The sequence below is a fragment of the Panthera uncia genome, chromosome D2 (genome assembly GCF_023721935.1).
Source record: "Panthera uncia isolate 11264 chromosome D2, Puncia_PCG_1.0, whole genome shotgun sequence".
In the NCBI taxonomy this organism is placed as follows: domain Eukaryota; kingdom Metazoa; phylum Chordata; class Mammalia; order Carnivora; family Felidae; genus Panthera; species Panthera uncia.
In genome coordinates, this window is record NC_064818.1 from 21,242,581 (window position 1) to 21,248,580 (window position 6,000).

Below are 6,000 nucleotides of genomic sequence, written 5' to 3' on the forward strand. Positions count from 1 at the left end.
TCAGGAGCACAGTGACTTACTTCTCTATAGAGAACGTGCATTACCTGCTCAGTAAAAACAATACTACACATGAAACCTTTAAAAATAGCAAGAAAAAGAACTTACTATGAACCAAGCAGTGAGCTTTACAATTTTGTGCTTACAACAACCCTATGGCAGGTTAGTACTATTTATTATGCCCATTTTCCAGGTAAGAAAAGATATAAATCAACAAGCTGTAGAGATGGAAATTCAGATTTGTCTGTACACTGCAAATGTTTTAAAACTTTATTTTTACCTGATGCCCTGACATCCTCACAAACAAGCCATGAATACCCCACCCAGGCGACTAGGTACAGGTTCCCCTTCAGGTCCACTCTTAACTGTGAACTAGTGATATTCAAATGCAAAAATGAAATCCTCTCCTGTCTCTCGCTTGTGTACTCCACCTGATCCCTTGAAGCTTCTTCCACACATGCCCCTGCATGTGGTTCTGTGCCCCAGGGGCCTGTGCGTGTAATAAATCTTTTCACAGGTCTCTCTCTGTGGTGTTACTCCACACCGGCACCCAACTGATCATCAAAAACAACCATTCATAAGTAACATAATTGTTCCTTGCAACACAGTCTGACCCTCATTGTTACTTGATAGAAAATATTTGCAATGAGAGTTTAAAATAAAGTTACCAAGGGATTGAGGTATTGATACCAAATGAGTGGGATTCACACCATTTTTTGCCTTGGAGGAGAGGGGTTGGGTTTGTTTGCTTTTACTTGACTGTGTTTTCTGATTTTTCAGGAATGAATAACACTTGTTCTTGTAACTAAAAAAAAGTTTTTTTTAAAGAATTTAAACTTTAATCAAAAGAAACTCAGTAACTGAAAGGATCAAATGAGGCAAGGACTCTACTCACCTGGAAATAAAAAGGATGAGGGTAGAACTATCTCACTTTGAGGCATGAAAGAGGAAAATAAACATTCTTTTTTTAAAAAAAAAATTTTTTTAAACGTTTATTTATTTTTGAGACAGAGAGAGACAGAGCATGAACAGGGGAGGGTCAGAGAGAGGGAGACACAGAATCTGAAACAGGCTCCAGGCTCTGAGCTGTCAGCACAGAGCCCGACACGAGGCTCGAACTCACGGACCATGAGATCATGACCTGAGCCGAAGTCGGACGCTTAACCAACTGAGCCACCCAGGCGCCCCTAAATATTCTTAATTCCACTCTCTAAAAATATGATTATGATATCAACATCCAAGCAAAAATTTTGTATAGCTCCACCTCAGTTCCAAATGTAATTTCTAAACAGTAGACCTGTGCAAAGGGACCACAAATCTTAATTAGCAATGAAAAAATTTCCACAAGCACAGATACCAAGCCATTTTAGAGAGGGGAGTTCTATAACTATGAATAAGGAACAAATCCTAAGATAAAATGTACAATACATGACGGTATAAAAATGTATGCATGTAAAAGATGTCCAAGAGAACAAGTCTTTCTGCTTTTTCTTTAACTTAAATTTTTCTTTCCTTGATTTGGTTTTTTCCTTTATTGGATACTTTCATTATTAAATATATGCTCATTTTAACATATCAAGTGAAAAGAAAATTTAATAATTCCCCCTCCCCTCAAAATCCATCAACAACCTATACTCAAACATTATGACAGTCCTTTTTCTTTCTTTTTGTTTTCAAAATTGGATCATGCTACAGTCTCAATAAATAATGCACATCTGGGGCGCCTGGGTGGCCCAGTCGTTAAGCGTCCGACTTCGGCTCAGGTCATGATCTCACAACTCGTGGGTTTGAGCCCTGCGTTGGGTTTGAGCCCCGCGTTGGGCTCCTCGTGCTGACAGCTCAGAGCCTGGAGCCTGCTTCAGATTCTGTCTCCCTCTCTCTCTCTGCCCCTCCCCTGCTCATGCTCTAACATTCTCTCTCCCTCAAAAATAAACATTAAAAAATAAACAAATTTTTAAATGCACATCCTTCCAGTTTACTGTGTGTAGCTTTTATTGTTAAATTGTCTTAAATACATTCTATATAATAGAGAAACCCTAATACATTCAGCCAGTCCCATTAAGGGTTAAATTCTGTTTGTTTCCAGTGCTGTTGCTTTACAAACATTGTTGTAATAAACATCCCTGTAAATATGCCCTTACATATGGATGTAGTTTTTTTTTTTTTTTTGGTGTTTTGTTTTCGATGTTTTAACTTCTATACAGCAGAACTTGCCAAAACTGGGTTGCTAGATAAGCAAAGGGTAAGCATGCTTTTATTTTATTTTAACAGATAAGTAGTGTACCTAAGTTCTCCCCACACCAAAAAAGTTATACAACTGACACTCAAATCGTATCCTCAATACCCCAAAGAGGATTTTTTTTTTTGGCCAATCTAGTACATAAAATGTTATCAAATAGTATAGAAAGCAGTCCTTTTAATCTCTTAAGACTTGTGAATTTAACATCTTTTCATTTGTTTATTGGCCAGTTGTTTTGCATTTCCTCTTCTTTCTTTTCTTTCTTTTCTCTCTCCATTTTTTTTTTCTCTTGTATCAGTTGTCTGTTCATACCCCTTGACCATTTTTCCTTTTGGTACTTTGTCATGTTCTTCACAACTGATTTGTTATATTATAATAAAAATTTTCTCCTAACCTTTCTTCTGATTTTAATTGTGATGCCATTCGGTTTATCACTTGGTTATAAATTTTACAAAGCAATCAAAAGAATATACATTGGATTGGGGACTATTAGAAGCAGACAGTGGTGCTTTTTGTTTTATGCATGTGATCTGTCTTCTTCACAGATTTTTAGCTGCTACCTATCATAAACAAGAAAGACAAATTAATTTTATCATCAATTGATTCTATCAATAATCTCTTCTTTAAAAAATCACTTTGAAGCAAAAGGGTGGACAATTTCCCACCATTTTACGGTAAGAGGAAAGGAAAATAGGAAGTTTAAGCAAAAGAATGTAATCTTCTTTTGCAAAAGAGAATATATGAGAACAGTCCCTTCTTTACTAGGATAAGAAACAGTAGAAAATGCATATTATTAACATATATTAACACAGACACAGTAAATTCAATATTATTGGTAGATGCCCAAATGATAGTAGCTAAGTGCCAGGTGCTGTGCTAACAGCTTTCCATGGAGCAGCTCATGTAATTCTGTCAACAACCCTATGAGATAGGCACCCCCATTTAAAAATGAGGAAATGAGTCTCAGAGAAGTTAATTTCATTTGCCCAAGGCACACAGATACTACAAGATCCAAACACTACATTACGCTATTTAGCAGCAAATGGTTGTAAGGTCAAACCTTCCAAAAGATAAAAATATCATTACATATTAGTATACACATATACCCTTGCCAGATTTCTGACACATTTCTAAAATCTTATATATCTGACTTAGGGCAAAGTATCCTCAACATGGTCCTTCAGGAGACCATGATGGAAAACACTGTCCAACTGCAAACTATCTTTTTGTTCAATAATCATCAACGAGCACAAGATGTGCTAGATCCTAGATAGAGAAAGGCATACATGAAAATGGAAAAAAGCATAAATATGCCCTCGAGGAGCCCACTGTTCAGTTAGTTACAGAAGACAATAAATACTTCCAACAAAATGTGATACTTTCCATTACAGCCAACTGTACACAAAGGGCTACAACACTATGGAAGTAAGGGTGACTGTCACTGTCTATAGAAGTCTAGGAAGGTTGCCTAGAAGAGGGGATGCTGGAACTAGATACAGAAGGATTTGTAGGGATTTTCCAGGAAGAGAAAAATGAGGATGGCACAAACTAGCAGACAGAACATGGAAGAACGCAAAGGTACAGTCCATTTGGAGAAAGTTGGAAATATAATTATTTAGCCTGGTCACAATGTCAGATGTTTCAGAAAAAAAAAAACAAAGAGTAAAAATGGTAAGTTGTATTGGGACAAGATGGTAAAAGATCTTCTGTGCAACCCTAAGATATTTGGACTTTATCCTACTTATACCGGGTAACTATAAAAGGTTTTTAAACAAGGGAATGACACTGTATCCTTATTTTATAAAGATGAGTCAGGATGCCAACTGTCCACTGGAAGACAGTTGGAGGCAAGGAGACAGTTTAGGCAACTTGTTCAAATGGCCCAGGTGAAAGATGATGAGGGCCAGAACTAAAGCAGTGGCACAGAGTTGGAGAGGGGGTGGGATTCAAAAGCCATGTATGGAGCAGAACTAAGAGTATTTGTACCACATTACATGAGAAAGAGAGAAAGGTCTCATTAATGACTCAGCTTTCTAACTTAAGCAATGATCACAAACACATAAAAGGCTTCTTTAGGAATCCATGTACATTTAGGTATTTACTTACCCTTCCAGAGAAGACACCAATTTCTGGGCAAACCTACAGCTGAGAATTAGCTCCCTGGGAGGTTCTGTAAAACAGCATGTACTAGTTTTGTTTGAGAGCCTCATCACAGTCTGGATTTCAGAACATGGAAATTAAGCAGGTAGAAATCTTATTTTTTTTCTTTGAGAGACAGAGAGAGACAGAGCATGCTGGGGAGGACCAGAAGAGAGACACAGAATCTGAAGCAGGCTCCGAGCTCTGAGCTGTCAGCACATAGCCCAACGTGGGGCTTGAACCCATGAGCCATATCAACCTGAGCTGAAGTCAGACACTTAACTAAACCACCCAGGCACCCCTAAGCAGGTAGAAATCTTACCAGTTAAGAGGATACTCTATAGAAATGAAGTGATTTGACCAAACACATATACACTGAATAACAGACCAAACCCAAATTTCCCAACTTAGAGGGCAATTCATTACATTGGTTCTTCAAACACCCAGAGAATTTCAAGCTGCTAGGTACCACATATTGAAATATTCAATGGAGACTTAAGTAGATATCCACACCAATCAAAGCCATGCCATTTCATACTCAGTAACAGCTTTGCAATCTAACCAGACTTTGGGAAATGCAGCATGGAGCTCCAAGATTTTAATTATAGTGTATATATCTGTTCTTCTGGATCAGCAAACTAAAATAGCAGTTTCCTGGCATACTTAATGCTTTAATAAGATTAAAAATTGCCAAAATCTCAAAAATATGCTAAAAATTCCAAATTTCTTAAGAAATCAACTTTAGGGACACCTGGGTGGCTCAGTCAGTTAAGCGTCCGGTTCAGCTCAGATCATGATCTCACAGTTTGTGGGTTTGAGCCCCAGGTCGGGCTCTGTGCTAAGAGTACAGAACCTGCTTGGGGGATTTTCTCTCCCCCTCTCTCTGCCCCTCCCCCACTAGTGTGTGCATGCACACACATTCTCTCTCTCTCAAAAATAAATTTAAAAAAATAAAAAAAAAGAAATCAACTTTAAAGTACCCAATTATCACTGAGATATTATTCTCTATCACTTATCACATTTTGCAGGATGCTAAAGCTATCATAATGAAAAGCAGCACAGTGAAAAAAAAATGTAAAAAACCACACCAATATGTTCATATGGCACTAAGCAATTGAAATAAATAAGTTACCTAATCATACAACGTGATCCTTACAGCTCTGAGATGGATAAAGCAGGCATTATCATTAACCCCATTTTTGTAGATGAGGAAACAACTGCAGGACGGCTCAGCATCACACTTACAAATCTCATTTTCAAATATCCTGACATTGAGCTTGTTTCCCTTCTACAGGACAACAATGCCTCCCCTTTCTTACTGTTTTATTTATGTTGTTGAGAAAGACAAAACAGCATTAAAACCAGTTCTTTGTTGTCAACGTTTTATTGCATGCTGTTGTAGATGAAACTCTCACCCAAGAATTAGGTCTTTTTCTGCATATTACAGGCAAACCTGAAACTCTGCATACCACTCACAAACAGGTGGACGCTGGGAGCACCAAGGATGTAATCAATTTCTCTCCAGCTTCTACACCTATCATTAAAATAATTGGGTGCCCTTCTGGTCTCAGCAGTTTGCCTACAGAATACCAGCAACACCTCCAGAGTAGTGATAGATGAACACT